We start from the raw sequence: 18,426 nt of genomic DNA, 5'->3' as shown, positions 1-18,426 counted from the left end.
TCTCGCTTTGCTTGTTTTCCCTCCCCCCCCCCCCCCCCCCCCCCCCCCGCCTTACCCTCCATTTGCTACCTCCTTCCTTCACACTTGGAATGAATAGGCATAACAGTATGGAGATTAAGAATATGAGCCAGACTCCTTGGGCTCAAATCCTAGCACCACCACTCACAAGCTTTGGGACCTTGGGCAAGTTATTTGTCCTCTTTTGCTTTGTTTCCTTATTTGGAAAAGTAGGTCAAATGGTACCTAAATTGTACGGTTGTTATGAGGATTAAACAACTTTATAAATGCTTAGAACTGCCTGGCACATACTAAGTACTATGTGTTTGTTCAAGAAAACTTAGATCTTCAGTTTTCTTTTTTGTTGCAGTTATCTTTAGCCCAAGACTGGTCACTTCCCCTCATTCATTGACAATTTTAGCTCCCTGTTCACTGTCACACTCCAATACTAATTTCATAATCATCGGGGATTTCAGTATCCAAATGATGATCTAATACAGCCCTCTGGCCTCTCAGCTGCTTATTCTTTCCTCCAATGAGAAGACGCTCCATAGCCTTACTCCACAGTGGAGTCCTTTTAATAATAACTGCACCCCTCCACAACCTCACTTTTAAGCATCTCCAGCAATTCTCTGGTATCTTACAATCCACTCCTGGGTCTCCAACCCCTGCAATTCTTTGAGCCCACCAGGATTTCAATCCATTGATTCTACCACTTTTTCAGTTCTTCATCTCCCTCATGCCTTTACTTCTCACCTTTTACAGCTTCAATTCCATAGTCCATCATTACATCAGTGTCTTGCATAGACCCTCAACCGTCTTGCCCCTCTATCCTCAAACTGTCCTGACACCCCACCAACACTGGTTGAATGTAACACTGCCTTCTCCCTGCACAGGCGCTTTCCTTTGCTGGTTCCTCATTTCCCAGACCTTCCGAGGTAGTGCTTTAGAGCTCAGTCTGAGTCTGCACCTCTTTTATTCTCTACACTCACTTGGTTGGTGATCTTATCCAGTCTCATGGCTTCAAAATTATCTTAGTTTGAGTTCTCCCAGAAGCAGAACCTGAAACAATGATTAGAGCAAAAGGAAACAGTAAAAGACAGGGGGAGTTACATAGAGAAGAGAAGACAGCCAATGAAGAGCGTGTTCTTAAGCCAGCTACCAGAGTAGGCAATTGGAGCTTAATCCCAGAGGGAGACCCTGGGAAATTCGGCAAAATATATACCTCAGAGTTATCCCACCTGAGGGGCAAGAGAGCTGGGATATTTATATACCAGCTCCTGAGAGTCACTAACCAAGGGCTGTTCCAGGGTGTGTTAGCTACTGGCTTGCCGTCTACACCAGCAGAGCTGCCTTCCATAGTTCGAAAAAGAAAGAGAGAGAAGGAGTGGGAGAGGGAGAGAAAGAGAGAGAGGGAGGGAGGAAGGAAAAGCCTTTTGACAGAGATACAGATAGTGGCAGACAGCAGTGGGCTGCAGCACTCTAGAAGTTCACAGGATAGAGGCAGGACCCTGACAGCAACTTTAACAATCATCGAGATGCTGACTGCTCAAATAAGTCTGTAGTCCAGATCTCTTCTAAACTCATATTCAACTGCCTAGGTGACCTTGAATATCTAACAGACATCTGAAATTTAACATGACCAAAACCAATCTTTGGCCCAGAACCTGAATCTCCCATAGGCTTTTGATTAACGGCAACTCTGTTCTTCCAGTTGCTCAGGCAAAAATCTTGGCATCATCTTTCATTCTTCTATTTATCTCACATCCCACATCCAATCCATTGGTTTAATACTATGGGTTCAACTTTCAAAATACATTCCGATTCTGACCATGCCTCAATATCTAAACCACCACGGCCCTGGTCCAAGCCACCCTCACCTCTAACCTGAATTATGTGAGTAACCACTTAGCTGCTCTCACTGATTTGGTCCTGCCCCCCACAGTTTGTTCTCAACAGAGCAGACAGTCATCTTTTTAAATCAAGTAAATGCGTTCCTCATAGGGTTATAGGTTAGCAATTCTGAAACTGCTTTATATACAAAATCAAACAAATACACACATATATTGTAGATACTGAGAACCAAGTTTCTCATTATTGGAGAAAGATGTTTGCATATCAGGAAAGGGTAAAGGCTATAAAAAGAACCCTGTAGTCTTGGATTGAATCCAAAGTATCAGTAAATTTATGGTTTTAGTATATAAAGAATTTCTACTTCCGTAAAGGAAGAGTAAGGACTTCCAAAAATCTGTTCCTCCATAAAAGCAGTGAGAACACCTGCAAAAACTATCAAAATAAACTTTTTTGGAACTTTGGAAGTTAACTAAAGGTTTGCAACAAGTCAAGGGGTGTTTATTCAAGGAAAACAGCTGAATCTCAGTGGGAAAAGCCAGTGGCATTTTAATTTGCCCTAATCCCATTCCCCTCTCCCCGTTTCTGCAGTAGCTTTGAAAACCAACAGGCCCATAACTACAGTACCTGTGAAAACCAGCAGCCACTGAAGGGAGCAGAATGGATTTGGAGCTCCCCAAAATTTTGAGCCCCAGAGAACTGCCACTCTTGGAACTGTCTGGCAGCTCACTGAAACTCTCCATCCTCAGGGCCTGTCTTTATTTGCCCTGATGCGAGCTCACTCTGCAATCAGTCCTCCTGCTGTAGGAAATCAGTGGTAATTGGTTAACATTGCAGCTGCCTGAGGCAGCATTACTAGTTGGGGCCAATAAGAGGGTAACCAAAAGCTTCAAAGGAAAAATTGGGGAAGGATATGTCAAAGCCATGTGGGCTTTGACAAGCTTGAACACATTCCTGGGAATCTAGAAATTCACGTGTGTCAGAGTTTGGTGCATACTCAGGAAAGACCTGAGAAGGCCCTAAGCCCTCACCTCTGGCTGACCTTGAAATTCTCCTGCAAGTAGTGAAGGCTAAGGCACGGTTGTAAATTGCCTGCTGGAGCATTGAAAACATGACCTAATAAGCGCTCACTCTCTCACTCACTCTCTCTCTCTCTCCCTCTTCCACTCCTTCTCTTTCTCGCTCACTCTCTCTCTCACACACACACACAGCCCTTCAACAAAGGCTTGGAAACTTACTAATTCAAGGCATTAAAAGAATCTCCATCCAATCATTAACTTACCCACTGAGCCAAGTAGAGACTTCAGTGACCACACATGACAAAGAATACCACTTTACAGAATTAGTCCAGGAAAATCACTAAACAAACAGAAAAAATAACAAACAGCAACAGTTACAAACCTTGGTGAGGGGGTAATCTGATTTTCAGTTGACACATTATATTATTTTAAGTGTCAAGTTTTCAACAAGAAATTACAAGACAAGCAAAGAAACAGGAATAGATGGCCCATATACAGCCAAAAAAAGCAGTCAATAGACACTGTCCCTGAGGAATCCCAAAGCTTTAAAATCAGCTATGATAAATATGTTCAAGGAACTAAAGGAAACCATGTCTAAAAAATTAAAGTATGAGAATGATGTCTCACCAAATAGAGACTATCATTAAGGAGAGAGAAATTATTTTTAAAAAGAGCCAAATAGAAATTAGGGAGTTGAAAAATACAATAACTGCAATAAAAATTCACTAGAGGAGCTCAACAGCAGATTGAACTGGCAGAAGAAAGCAATAGCGAACTTGAAAACAGCTCAATTAAGATTATCCAGTCTGAGGGACAGAAAGAAAAAAGAATGAAGAAAAATGAACAGAGACACAGAAACTTGTGAGACACTGTCAAGCATACCAACGTACCAAGCATGCCAAGCATAATGGTAATCCCAGAAGGAGCAAAGGGAAAGGGGCAGAAAGAACATTTGAAGAACCATGGCCAAAAACTTCCCAAATTTCATGAAAAACATTAATCTTCATATCCAAGAAACTGAACAAACTCTGAGTAGAATAAACTCAAAGAGATTAGCACTTAGATGCATCATAGTCAAACTGTCAAAAAACAAAGACAGAGAGAATCTTGGAAGCAGCAAGACAAGCCTCAATAAAATTATCAGCTGACTTCTCCTTAGAAAAAATGGTGCCCAGAAGGCAATGGGATGGTGTACTACGAGTGCTCAATGAAAAAGACTATAACCAAGAATTCTATATCCAGTACAAACTATTTTCAAAAAGAAGAGAAACGAAGACATTTCCAGATAAACAAAAACTGAGATAATTTGTCTCCAGCAGACTTGCCCTCTAATACTAAAAGGAGAATCCTTTAGGCTGAAATGAAAGAAAATTAGACTTAAATCCACATGAAGAAATGAAGAGTTCAGTGAAGGTAAATATATAGGTAATATAAAAGTATAAATATATTTTGGTTTGTAATTCTGTTCTCCTATCTGTTGTAAAAGATAACTGCATAAAGAAATAATTTAAACACTGTATTGATGGGCTTATAAGGTATAAAGGTATAATTTGTATGACAATAATAGTACAAAGGAGGAGAAAGGAACAGAGCTATATAGGAGCTTTTGTAATAGAAATTAAGTTGATATTCATCTAAGTTAAGATAATTTGTAATCCCCAGGGCAACTACTAAGAAAATAACTCAACAAACCCTACAGTAAAAGAAACAAAAGAATTAAAATGGTGTACTAGAAAAATATCTACCTAACACAAAAGAAAGCAGAAATGGAGGACTAAGGAAAATAATAATTAAAAAAAAGACATGAGACAGAAAACAAATAGCAAAATGGTAGACATAAATCCTATATTATTGGTAATTGCAGTAAATGGAAATGAACTAAAGCCTCCATCAGAAAGCAGAGGTTAGCAGAATGCACTTAAAAAAGTATGATCCAACTATATACTGTCTACAAGAGACATACTTTAAATTCAAAGACACAAATAAAATAAAAGGATGAAAAAGAGAGCCAGAGCTGATGGCCTAGTGGTTAAAGTTCGATGCATTCTGCTTCAGCAGCCCGGGTTTGGTTCCCGGATGCATAACCACACCACTTGTCTGTCAGTAACCACACTGTGGCAGCAGCTCACATAGAACTAGAAGGACTCACAACTCAAATATACCACTGCGCGCTGGGGCTTTGAGGAGAGGAAAAAAGAGAGGGGAAGATTGGCAACAGATGTTGGCTCAGAGCGAATCTTTCTCAGCAAAAAAAGCAAAACAAAAAAACCTGCTTACTCGTTTAAAAAAAAAAAGGATGAAAAAAGAAATCCTATGCAAACAGTACCCAAAAGAGCTGAAGCAGCTGTACTATATAAGACAAAATAGATTTTAAGACAAAAATTGTTACTAAAGATAGAGAAGGGCATTCTATAATGTTGAAGAGGTCAATCCATCAGGAAGACATAATGATTATAAACATGTATGCACCTAACAATAGATATATGAATGCAAAATATATGAAGCAAAAACTGACAGGATTGAAGGAAGAAATAGATCATTTCAACAACAGTTGGAGACTTCAATACCCCACCTTCAATAATGGATAGAATAGACAGAAGATCAACAAGGAAACAGAAGATTTGAACAACACCATAAACCAAGTAGACCTAACAGACACCTATAGAACACTCCACACAACCAAATCAGGAGACGCGTTCCCTCAAGGGCACATAGAGCATTCCCCAGGATAGGCCACACATCACGCCATGGAACAGTTTCAATAAATTTTAAAAGATTGAAATAATTCAAAGTATGTTCTCCAACCATAATGGAGTGACATTAGAAATCAATAACGGAAAGTGATTTGGGAAAGTCACAAATATGTGGAAATTAAACAACACACTACTAAATAACTAATGGGTCAAAGAAGAAATCAAAAGGGAAATAAGAAAAGATTTCAAGATGAATGAAAATGAAAACATAACCCCCAAAACTTATGGGATGCAGTGAAAATAGTGCTTAGAGGGAAATTAATAGGCGTAAACGCCTACATTTAAAAAAGAAAAAAGATCTCAAGTGAATAACCTAACCTTCCTACTGTAGACAGAATGTTTTTGTCCCCCCAAATTCATATGTTGAAACCTAATAGCCAAATGTGATGGTATTTGGAGATGGGGCCTTTGGGAGGTGATTAGGTCATGAGGGTAGAGCCCTCATGAACAGGGTTAGTGCTTTTATAAAAGAAACCCCATAGAACTTCCCTCGCCCCTTCCGTCATGTGAGAACACAGCAGGAAGATGGCCACCTATGAACCAGCAAGCTGGCTCTCACCACACACCAAATCTTCCATTGCCTTGATCTTGGATTTCCCAGCCTCCAGAACTGTGAGAAATAAATGCCTGCTGTTTAAGCCACTCACTGGTATTAAAAATACCAGTCTATGGTAACTTTTTTTATAGCAGCCCAAACTGAATAAGACAGAAATTGGTACCAAGAATAGGATAGTGCCATAACAAGAATATACAAACGGCCAGCAAGCACATTCAAAGATGTTCAACATTACTAATCTTTAGGGAAAAGCAAAGCAAAACCACAGTGAGGTACCACCTCACATCACATAGGATGACTATCAAAAAACAAAATGCGAGGCCAGCCTGATGGCTGAGTGGTTAAGTTCACGCGCTCCGATTTGTCGGCCCAGGGTTTCACTGGTTCCAATCCTGGACGCGGACATGGCACCACTTGTCAGGCTACGTTGAGGCAGTGTCCTGCATGCCACAACCAGAAGGCCCCACAACTAAAATATACAACTATGTACTGGGGGGATTTGGGGAGAAAAAGCAGAAAGAAAAAAAGAAGATTGGCAACAGTTGTTAGCTCAAGTGCCAATCTTAAAACAAACAAACAAAATGTTGACAAAGATGTGGAGAAACTGAAACCCTTGTGCACAGTTAGTGGGGCTGTAAAACGGTATAATGCTATAACAGTTCCTCAAAAAGTTTAAAACAGGATGACGACATGATCCAGCAGTTCCACTCCAGGGTATATGTCCGAAAGAAATGAGGTCACATTGATGTGAACGAGTACTTAATTAGACAATGAAAGAGGGACAAAGGACAGCTCTTCTTTATAGCACAATTACAAATGATAGATGTGGAAGAAAAGAGGGAAACAGAAAAATCACCATTAGGCAAATGCCACAGTGAAAATTATTTCAGACAAAATCCACTGATGGGTGCTAATATTAATGAGCGCAAATTTGAGGAGAAATAGAATTTATATAGGCTCAAACTATCTCTCACAATGTATTTATTAACTAAAAAGAAAAAGTAACTTTACAGTGCAGAAAGCTGGTAGAAAACACTTTAAGTGGTCAACGTCAACATCACCATAGCGAAACATGGGCATCGTGAACCCTGTGACATGCACGGAGCATATCATTTTATTTCTGTGATTAACTTGCCAAAAATGTATAACTTCAGCCCAATTATGAGAAAACATCAGGAAGATTGGAATTGAGAAACATCAGCATAACTGATGAATGCTCCTGAAAAGTGTCAGGGTTATGAAAGACGAGACGAGACTGAAGAATTGTTACAGACTGCAGAGGATAAGGAGCATTAACGACGAAAAGCAATGTGGGATCCTGGAGTAGATCTTGGAAGAGGAAAATGCCGTTGGTAGAAACACTGTTGAAATTAGAATAAGGTCTGTGGTTTACTTTATAATACTAAACCAATGTTAATTTTTCTGTTTTTGATAACTGCATTATGATTATGTGAGATGCTACCATTAGAGGTAGCTGGGTATGGGGGAATATGGAAACTATATTATTTTTGTAACTTTTCTATAAATCTAAAACAACTTCAAAATAAAAAGGTTTTTTTGAAAAAGGAAAAAGGTAAATCAAGTCAGGTAAGTCTTCTGCTCAAAACCTCCGTTGCCACCTAGTTCACTCATCGTGAAAACCCCCACCCTCACAATGGCTCACAAGGCCCCACGTGCCCTGGCCCTGTTGGCCTTCTGACGGTGTTTCACCATGCTGCCCCTCACTCCGGCCAGCTGTGCCAGCTTCCTTGCTAATCCTCAACACAGTGGGCGTTCTCCTGCTGTAAGGCCTCTGCACTTGCTGTTCCTTCAGCACGAAATCTCTTCCCCCAAATGGCTGCATGGTCACTCGCTCACGTCCTTCAGGTCTCTGCTCAAATAACACCTACCTCTCCGTCCCGTATGTAATCATGTATAATAATATCCATTCTGCCTGTCCCTGCCTTTTTTTCCACTCCGTTGCACTTGTTGCCATCCGACATATATATATGTGGTTATCTGTCTCCATCTACTAGAATGTATCTCCAAGAGGTAAGGACTGTGCTGTTTTGTTTAGTTCCTGGCATACAGTAAGCATTTAATAAACACTTACATAACGAATTAACTTGTAATTGTTCTGTGAATGACTTGTTTAAAATATGTCTTCCACACTAGGCTGAATATTTACAAAGATTTCACTTAAAAATACCAACTATCAGTAAAATTCTCAGATTGATAAGAAAAGATATCCCATCAATGAAAGAAGACCATGGTGCTATTAGACACACATATTCTGAGAAGAATATGATACCCTGAGATGGAGGAGAGTCTTATGGAAATATCTCAGAGAAGAGAGAATTTTTTAAATGGAAAATAAGAGAAAAAAGATAAAATTAGGGGGCTGGCCCTGTGGCCGTGTGGTTAAGTTCGTGCGCTCTGCTTCTGTGGCCCAGGGTTTCACTGGTTCGAATCTTGGGCATGGACATGGCACCGCTCATCAAGCCATGCTGAGGCGCCGTCCCACATGCCACAACTAGAAGGACCCACAACTAAAAATACACAACTACGTACTGGGGGGCTTTGGGGAGAAAAAAGGAAAAATAAAATCTTAAAAAAAAGAGAGATAAAATTAGAAGGTCAGTCCAGGAGGTGTATAGCCAAAACTGATAGTTCTGATAAGAGAGGTGACAGAGAATGGAGAGAAGAAAGTCATAAAATAATTAAAGAAAATGTCCCAAGCTCTCTAAGTGTGGATACAGAAATATCTTCTTATAAAGATAAGTGGGAAATAGCAAGGTGCAAAATGTGTATAGGATGATGTTTCACATGTAGGAACAGGAGAAAAAATAAGACCATATAGGCATATGCCTATATTTACATAAATTTGGATAGGATACACCAAAAAACTAATAAAAATAGTCATTTGTGATGGAGGTTGAGGCATTCCACTGATTTTTTTCATTTATATAGATTTGACTTTTGAACCATGTGAATGGAATACTTGTTCAAAATTAGAAGTAAAAATTATTCTGCAGGAACCAGTGTCAAGGTAGAGAAACTTTATCTGTAACTGAAGAATTGCTGGAGACTTAGCATGGACAAGTCTGAGAGGTTAAAAACTCCAGCAGTTGGGGCTGCCAGTGGCGCAGCGGTTAAGTGTGCACGTTCTGCTTCTCTGCGGCCGGGGGTTCACGGGTTCGGATCCCGGGTGCGGACATGGCACTGCTTGGCACGCCATGGTGTGGTGGGCATCCTGCATACAAAGTAGAGGAAGATGGGCACAGATGTTAGCTCAGGGCCAGTCTTCCTCAGCGAACAGAGGAGGATTGGCATCAGTTAGCTCAGGGCTAATCTTCCTCAAAAAAAAAAAAAAAAAAACTCCAGGGGTACCCAGTCATTGGAGGGCCCCCACGCTTTGTTATTTTGCCTCTGGGAGCTCACCAGTTCCTCACAGTGAATATCAGAGAAAAATCCCCTCATGCTTCCATCGTGGGGGGTGGGGGAAGGGGAGTGAAACATTTTGAAATATGCCAGAGCATTCTGTTCTTCTTGACAATGTCTGCCCTGAGGAGAAACTATTTAACCAGAGCCTAACTTGATGGGGGATTATCAGAGCCTAATTGGCCTGGGAGAAGAGAAATACGCAGCTGCATCTGGCTCTAGCCTTCCAAGCCTCCATGTGGAAGAAGGGAAATACCCAACTTCAGCCCACTCTAGCTATCCTGCCCCACCAAAGGGCAAGGGGGACTGAGAAGCAAGTGTGAAGTTCACAGTCCAGAGGTACAGGCTAACTAAAGGACTAAGACCTACTCCTAGGACTACAGAATGCTTCCCCTCCCCCCACACCTTACCACCACATCACTAAAGGCCTATTTACAGCAGTTCCTTTTACCTAGTGCATCATGTCTGGCTATCAAGAAAAAATTACAAGATACAGTAAAAGCGAAAAAAACACAGTTGGAAGAGACAGAACAAGCATGGGAACCAGACTCAGATATGGCAGGGATGTTGTGATTATCAGATTAGGAATTTAAAACAACTATGATTAAGATGCTGAGGGCCCTGAAGGATAAAGTAAACAGTGTGCAAGAATGGATGGCAAGGGACAGGCCTGGTGGCGCAGCGGTTAAGTGCACACATTCTGCTTCGTTGGCCCAGGGTTTTGCCGGTTCGGATCCCGGGTGCAGACATGGCATCGCTTGGCAAGCCATGCTGTGGCAGGCATCCCACATATAAAGTAGAGGAAGATGGGCATGGATGTTAGCTCGGGGCCAGTCTTCCTCAGCAAAAAGAGAAGGATTGGCAGTAGTTAGCTCAGGGCTAATCTTCCTCAAAAAAAAAAAAAAAAAAAGAATGGATGGGAATGTAAGCAGAGAGATGGAAATCCTAAGAAAGAACTAAAAAGAAATGCTGGAGATCAAAAACACCGTCACAGAAATGAAGAATGACTTTAATGGGTTTATTGGTAGACTGGATACAGCTGAGGAAAGAATCTGTAAGCTTAAGGATATCTCAATAGAAACCACCAAAACTGAAAAGCAACAAGAAAAAAAGGCTGGGGAAAAAAAAGAATAAAGTATCCAAGAACTGTGGGACAACTACCAAAGGTGTAACATAAGCATAATCAGAATTCCAGAAGGAGAATAAAGAGAAAAAGGAACAGAAGACATATTTGAAACAATAATGATTGAAAATATCCCGAAACTGTCAGACAACAAACCACAGATCCAGGAAGCTCAGAGAACACCAAGTAGGATAAATGCCCCCCCCCCCCCCCCCCCCGCCCAGTATGTCTAGGCCTATCGTATTCAAACTACAGAAAATCAAAGATAAAGAAAAACTCCTAAAAGAAGCCAGAAGAAAAAGAAATACCTTACCTACAGAAGAGCAAAGATAAGAATTACACCTACTTCTCCTCAGAAACCAGGCAAGCAAGAACAGAGTGGAGTAAGATATTTTAAATGTTGAGAGAGAGAAAGAGGAAAAAAACCCTAAAATTCTATACCCTGTGAAATTATCCTTCAAAACTGAAGGAGAAATATTTTCTCAAACAAAAATTGAAGGAATCCATTGCTAGTAGACCTGCCTTGCAAGAAATGTTAAAAGAAATTCTTTAGAGAGAAGGAAAATGATAAAACTCAGATCTACATAAAGAAAGGAGGAGCATCAGAGAAGGAATAAGTGAAGGGAAAATAGAAACATTTTTTCTATTCTCAATTTATTCAACGATAATTTGTTCAAAATAATAATAGGAACAGTGTATTTGATTATATATGCTTTATATATATATACATATACACTCACAACACACACACACATAGCATACATGCTTCTGTATGAGTGAAACGAATGACAAGGAAACAAAGGACAGAAAGGAGGAATCAGGATTATTTTGTTATTCCAAGGCATGCACACTACCCATGAAGTGGTATAGTGTTATTCGAAACTGAACTTGGATTAGTTGTAAATGTATATTGCCAACTCTAGGGCAACCACTAAAAAAAGTAAAAAAGAAGTATAATATACTAATAAAGGAGAGAAAATGGAATCATATAAAATGCTTAGTTAAAACCACAAAAGGCAGAAAAAGAGTGGAAGACAAAAATAGGAACAACAAACAAGGGCAACAAATAGAAAACAGTAACAATTATGATAGATATTAATTCAACTATATCAATAATTACTTTGAACATCAATAGCCTAAAAGCACCCATTATTTACAGATTGTCAGAGTGGATCAAGAAATGAGACCCAACTATAAACCATTTTAAATATAAAGACATATATGGAATAAAAGTAAATGGATAGAGAAAGATGTACCATGATAACACTAATCAAAAGAAAGCACGGGTAGCTATATTAATAGTAATATGTTAATTTCAGACAGAGCATACTTCGGACCAAGGAAAGTTATTAGAGATAAAAAGGGGCACTACATAATGATAAAGGAGTCAATTTTCCAAAGATGTATGTCCAACGACATAACAATCCTTCACGTGCACGCTTCTAACAACAGAGTGTGAAAATGTGTGAGGTAAAAACTGATAGAACTGCAAAGAGAAATAGATGACTCCAGTATTATAGTTGGAGACTTCAACATCCCTCTATCAGAAATGGATAGATCCAGTAGGCAGAAAATCAGTAAGAACATAGTTGAATTCAACAGCACCATCAATCAACTGGATATAATCAACATCTATAGACTATTTAATCCAACAACATAATGCACATTCTTCTCAAGCTCACACAGAAAGTTCACGAAGCACCATATTGGGCCATAAAACACACCTTAACAAATTTAGAAGAATAGAAATCATACAGTGTCTGCTCTCAGACCCCAATAGACTTAAACTAGAAACCAATAACAGAAAGATAGCTGGGAAATCAATCCCAAAATACGTGAAGATGAAACCAAACACTTCTAAATAACATATGGGGCAAGGAAGAAATCGCAAGGGAAATTAAACAATATTTTGAACTAAATAAAAATGAAAATACAACTTATCAAAATTTGTGGGATATGATGAAAGCAGTTGGAAATTTGTAGCATCGAATGCATATATTAGAACAGAAAAAAGATCTAAAATCAATCATCTAAGCTCTACCTTAGGAAACTAGAAAAAGAAGAGCAAATTAAAACCAAAGTAAGCAAAAGAAAAGAAATAAGAATTAGAGCAGAAATCAATAAAATTGAAAACAGGAAATCAATAGAGAAAATCAGTGAAACCAATAGCTGGTTCTTTGAAAAGATCAATAAAATCCATAAGCCTCTAACCAGGCTAACTAAGGAAAAAAGTGGGAGGAAACAACTTACTAATAACAGAAATGAAAGAGGGACATCACCACAGATCCCATGGACATTAAAAGGATAATGAAGGAATACTATGAACAACTCTATGCACACAAATTTGATAACCTGGATGAAATGGACCAATTCCTTGAAAGACACAATCTGCCAAAACTCACACAAGTAGAAAAGACCATCTGAATAGGCCTATATCTATTAAAGAAACTGAATAATCATTAATAACCTTCCAAAACAGAAAGCACCAGCCCCTGCTGAGTTCCCTGGTGAGTTCTACCAAACATTTATGGAAAAAAAATTATACCAATTCTCTACAAACTCTCTCAGAAGATAGAAGTAGAGAGAATACTTTCTAACTTACTATGTGAAACCAGCATTTCCCTAACACCAAAAGACAGACATTATAAGAAAAGAAAACTACAGATCAATATCTCACATGAACATAGATGTAAAAATCCTCAACAAAATATTAGCAAATGGAATCTCACGATGTAGGAAAAGAATTATACACCATGATCAAGTGGGATTTATGCTGGATCTGCAAGGCTGGTTCAACATTCAAAAAATCAATTAACGTAATCCATCACATCAACAGGCTAAAGGAGAAAAATCACATGATTATATTGATACAGAAAAAGCATTTGACAAACTCCATCACCCATTCATGATAAAAACTCTCAATAAACTAAGAATAGAAGGAATCTCCCTCAACTTCATAAAGAATATCTACAAAAAGCCTACAGCTAGCATGATACTTCTTGGTGAGAAACTTGAAGCTTTCCTTCAAAGATCAGAAATGAGGCAAGGATGTCCCCTCTCACCACTGCTTTTCAACATTGTACTGGAAGTCCTAGCTAATACAATAAAACAAGAAAAGAAAAGAAAAGGCATACAGATTAGTAAGGAAGAAATAAAACCATCTTTGTTCACAGATGACATAATAATTTAAGTAGAAAATCCAAAACAATCAATAAAAAACTCCTGGATGGCAGGGTTGTGGGATACAATGTTAATACACAAAAGTTGATCTCTTTCCTATATACCAGCAATGAACAAGTGGAATTTGAAATTAAAAACACAACTATTTACATTCGTACTCCCAAAATGAAATACTTAGGTATATACCTAACGAAATATGTACAAGATCCATATGAGGAAAACTACAAAACTCTGATGATAGAAATCAAAGAACTAAATAAATGGAGAGATAGTCCATGTTCATGGATAGGAAGACTCAATATAGTCAAGATGTCAGTTCTTCCCAACTTAATCTATAGATTCAATGCAATCCCAATAAAATTCCCAGCAAATTACTTTGTGGATATCAACAAACTGATTCTAAAGTTTATATGGAGAGGCAAAAGATTCAGAATAGCCAACACAGTATTGAAGGTGAAGAATGAAGTTGAAGGACTGACACCACTTGACATCAAGACTTATTATAAAAGCTACAGTAATCAAGATAGGGTGGTATTGGCAAAAGAATAGACAAATAGATAACGAAACAGAATAGAGAGCTCAGAAATAAACACACATAAATACAGTCAACTGATCTTTGACAGAGGAGCAAAGGCAATACAATGGAGCAAAGATCATCGTTTTCAACAAATGGTGTGGAACAACTGGACATCCACGTGCAAAAAAATAAATCTAGACACAGACCTCATACCCTTCATAAAAGGTAACTCAAAATGGATCACAGCCCTAAATGTAGAAGACAAAACTATAAAACTCCTAGAAGATAATGTTGGAGAAAATGTAGATGCCTTTGGGTTGGTGATGACTTTTTTTTTTTTGAGGAAGATTAGCCCTGAGCTAACTACTGCCAATCCTCCTCCTTTTGCTGAGGAAGACTGACCCTGAGCTAACATCCATGCCCATCTTCCTCTACTTTACCCGTGGGACGCCTACCACAGCATGGCTTTTGCCAAGGGGTGCCATGTCCGCACTAGGGATCCGAATGGGCGAACCCTGGGCCTCCAAGAAGCGGAATGTGTGAGCTTAACCACTGCACCACCAGACCGGCCCCGGATTGGTGATCACTTTTTACATGCAACACCAGGAATACAAGCCATGAAGGAAATAATTGATAAGTTGGACTTCATTAAAATTAAAAATTTCTGCTCTGCAAAAGACACTGTCAAGAGAATGGACAAGTCACAGACTGGCAGAAAATATTTGAAAAAGACATATCAGATAAAGGACTGTTATTTAACACATACAAAGAACTCTTAAAATTCAACAATAAGAAAACAAACAACCCAATTTAAAAAAAGGGCAAAAGACCTTAACAGATACCTTACCAAAGAAGATACACAGTTGCCAAGTAAGCATATGAAAAGGTGCTCCACATCATACGTCAGCAGGGAAATAAAAATTAAAACAAGAGTGAGATACTGTTACATACCTGTTAGAATGGTCAAAATCCGAAACACTGACAAGACGCCAAATGCCATGAGGATGTGGAGCAACAGGAACTCTCACTCATTGCGGGTGGGAATGCAAAATAGTACAGCCACTTTGGAAGACCGTTTGACAGCTTCTTATAAAATTAAACATACTCATCATACGATCCAGCAATCCCACTCCTTGGTGTTTATGCAAATGAACTGAAAATTTATGTCCTTACAGAAACCTCCACAGGGATGTTTCCAGCAGCTTTATTCATAACTACCGAAACTTGGAAGCAACCAAGATGTCCTTCAGTAGGTGAATGGAAACCACGGCATATCTAGACGACGAAATATTATTCAGTGCTAAAAGGAAATGAGCTATCAAGCCATGAGAAGACATGGAGGAACTTCAAATGCACATTACTAAGAAGAAGACAACAATCTGAAAAGGCTAAATGTGGTATGATTCCAACTATATGACATTCTGGAAAAGTCAGAATTATGGACAGTGAGAAGGTCAGTGGTTGCCAGGGGCTGGGGGCAGGGAGGGATGAGCAGGTGGAAGCACAGAGATTTTTAGGGCAGTGAAACTACTCTGTATGCTTCTATAACAGTGGACACATGTCATTACACATTTTTTAAAACCCATAGAATGTACAACTTCAAGAGTGAACCCTAATGTAAACTGCAGACTCTGGCTGATACTGACGTGTCAATGTAGATTCATCAACTGTAACAAATGTACCACTCTGGGAGGGATGTTGATAATGGAAGGGGCCGAGCGTGTGTGGGGGCAGGGAATATACGGAAACTCTCTGTACCTTCTGCTCAATTTTGCTGTGAATCTGAAACTAAAAAAATAAAATCTATTTATTAAAAAAGGAACAGCTTCACAGCATTTTTTAAAATGATAACAGATCTTTTACTTTTTTAAAGGAAGAAAATTTCCCAAAATGTAATGACATGTTTTCGGTTTGAAATGGCCAGTGTGTCTGGCATCATAGATGGAAACAGAACTACACTAAGGTCTATCATTGTAAAATTTGGAGCATGGGGACCAAGAAAATTTCCTACAAATTTCCAGAGAGAGAGTTAGAAAAGGTCTGGATTCAAAAATGCTTTTGGACTTCTGAACAGCAATATTGAAATATAGGAGGCAATAGCACACGCATTCAAAATTCTGAAAGAAAATGATTTCCTACCTGAAATTCTGTGTTTATTAGGATGTGTTCCTCCAAGAAAGAGGAAGACCTGGGATGCAAGGAATAGGAGAATCACAAAGGACAGAGGTGAAGGGAATTCCCAGGGCAGTGGTGACAGGAGACCTCAGGATGACAGCTGTATAGAAGGGTCAGAGGGCAGCTGTCCATGTCAGAGCAGGTCAGCAGGATCCAGGGAAGACTTTCTTAAGAAGACGAAATTGTGAGAACTGATTTACCCAAATCTCCTGAGAACAGATTTATATAAGTGGCTGAGAATTTAGGGTTAAAACACTAAGAGGAACATAGAAAGCCAAGCAAATGGAAAACCAAGACAATTATTAACCCAAGAGGAAAAACGTTTTGAGGGAAAATAAAAATAATAATAGTTAACCATGTTTCAGCTGTGAATATTTTAGTATAATTATGTAAACGGCAAACAAAGCTTGTCTATGTATATTGGTAGGATGAGAAAAAAGGAAAGAGGTGAGTGGAAGGAGGATGACAAGGAGAAAAGAGAAGCAAATATTCATTGTGGACCACCGATAATGCCTACACCCAAGAATCAAGAAATTTAGAGACAGGAAGGAGGTAAATATCAAAAGAAACCGTTAAAATCCTGGTTCCTCTGGAGAAGAGGCTATGGGCTTGGGGTAAGGGCTACTTGTCAACAGCTGAAGGCTCTGAGATTTGTATCACACTTGCACGCTAAGTTAGCATGCCAGTTTCATGGAGGCTAGCAGAAGACACAAGACTCTTGGATCAGAGACAAAGAACAATTTATTATGCACAGCAGTAGTATTAGAGTATTAACATTTTAAAATTTTGTTCCCTGAATCCCAGTTCTCGCAGAATGACAAGTCATGGTGGCACCTGTACACACAGTGGGTTGCATGACAAGAGACAAGCCTGAGCTTAGGGAAGCTGAATCTTTTAATAATAGACAGTAAGACTGCCTGCCTTTTGCTTCCGAGGATGCTGCTGTCTCTTCCAAGGCTGTTTGCTTACAAACATCCTTTAAAACACAGTAGGGAACAAAGTAGGGCAGTCAATGCCTCTCACAAGACGTGCAGAAACGCAAGAGACCCACGAGGAACTGATTCCCAAAACTGCCGTTTTTAATAATCGATCTCCTTGCATTATTTTATTTTTAAACATTACATGCACGTATGACTTTAATAAGAATAAAAATCTTACAAGTTAGATATTTTAAATTATTAAAACAACTCGCCTAACCCTTACTCCTACTGACTGGGCATCTTTTCTTTCCAACGGGGACCCAAAGTTGGACAAAATGGGAAAAGGAAGTTTTCCGAACTGTCGCACGGGGAGGGCTCGTCCGGAGGAGGAAGGGCGGTCCCCACCTCAGCGGTCCCATCCGTGGCGAGAGCAAGGCGGTGAGGCCACGCACGCCGCCCCTCGCTGCCCCTGCCTGCGCCGCCGGGGCGGCCTCCTCCACAGCCCTGTAACCCGACGGGCGGCCCACGCAGGGGGTTGTAGGAGAGTTGCAAGCCACGTGCGTCAAGTGCCCGGAGCAGCCCTTTTGTAGTTTGTGTTGATTACAATTATGCGGGGTGTGAATGGAACCCCGCTGAAAATCAAGAAATAGCAACACAGACCATTTGACTCGTCCAGGGGCCGAGGCCAAGGCGGGTCTCCCGAGCCACGGCCGGACGGCGCAGCCCCAAGCCCTCCACGGCAGGGCAGGGGAGTGGCGGGCAGCTCGGCCGCGTCCCCGCAGGCTTCCCGGCCCAGGGGATGCCGGCCAGGCGCTGGCCGCGGGACGTGCGCGCCCCCGCTCACCGGTGCGCACAGGCGCTCGGGGCGCTGGACGCCCGCGTGTCCAGCCGGCCGCTGCCCTGCGCGGCGCTCGG

This window comes from Equus quagga, chromosome 7, assembly GCF_021613505.1.
Source record: "Equus quagga isolate Etosha38 chromosome 7, UCLA_HA_Equagga_1.0, whole genome shotgun sequence".
In the NCBI taxonomy this organism is placed as follows: Eukaryota; Metazoa; Chordata; class Mammalia; order Perissodactyla; family Equidae; genus Equus; species Equus quagga.
The sequence above is the reverse complement of the archived record's forward strand: the minus strand, read 5'-3'. Positions refer to the sequence as shown.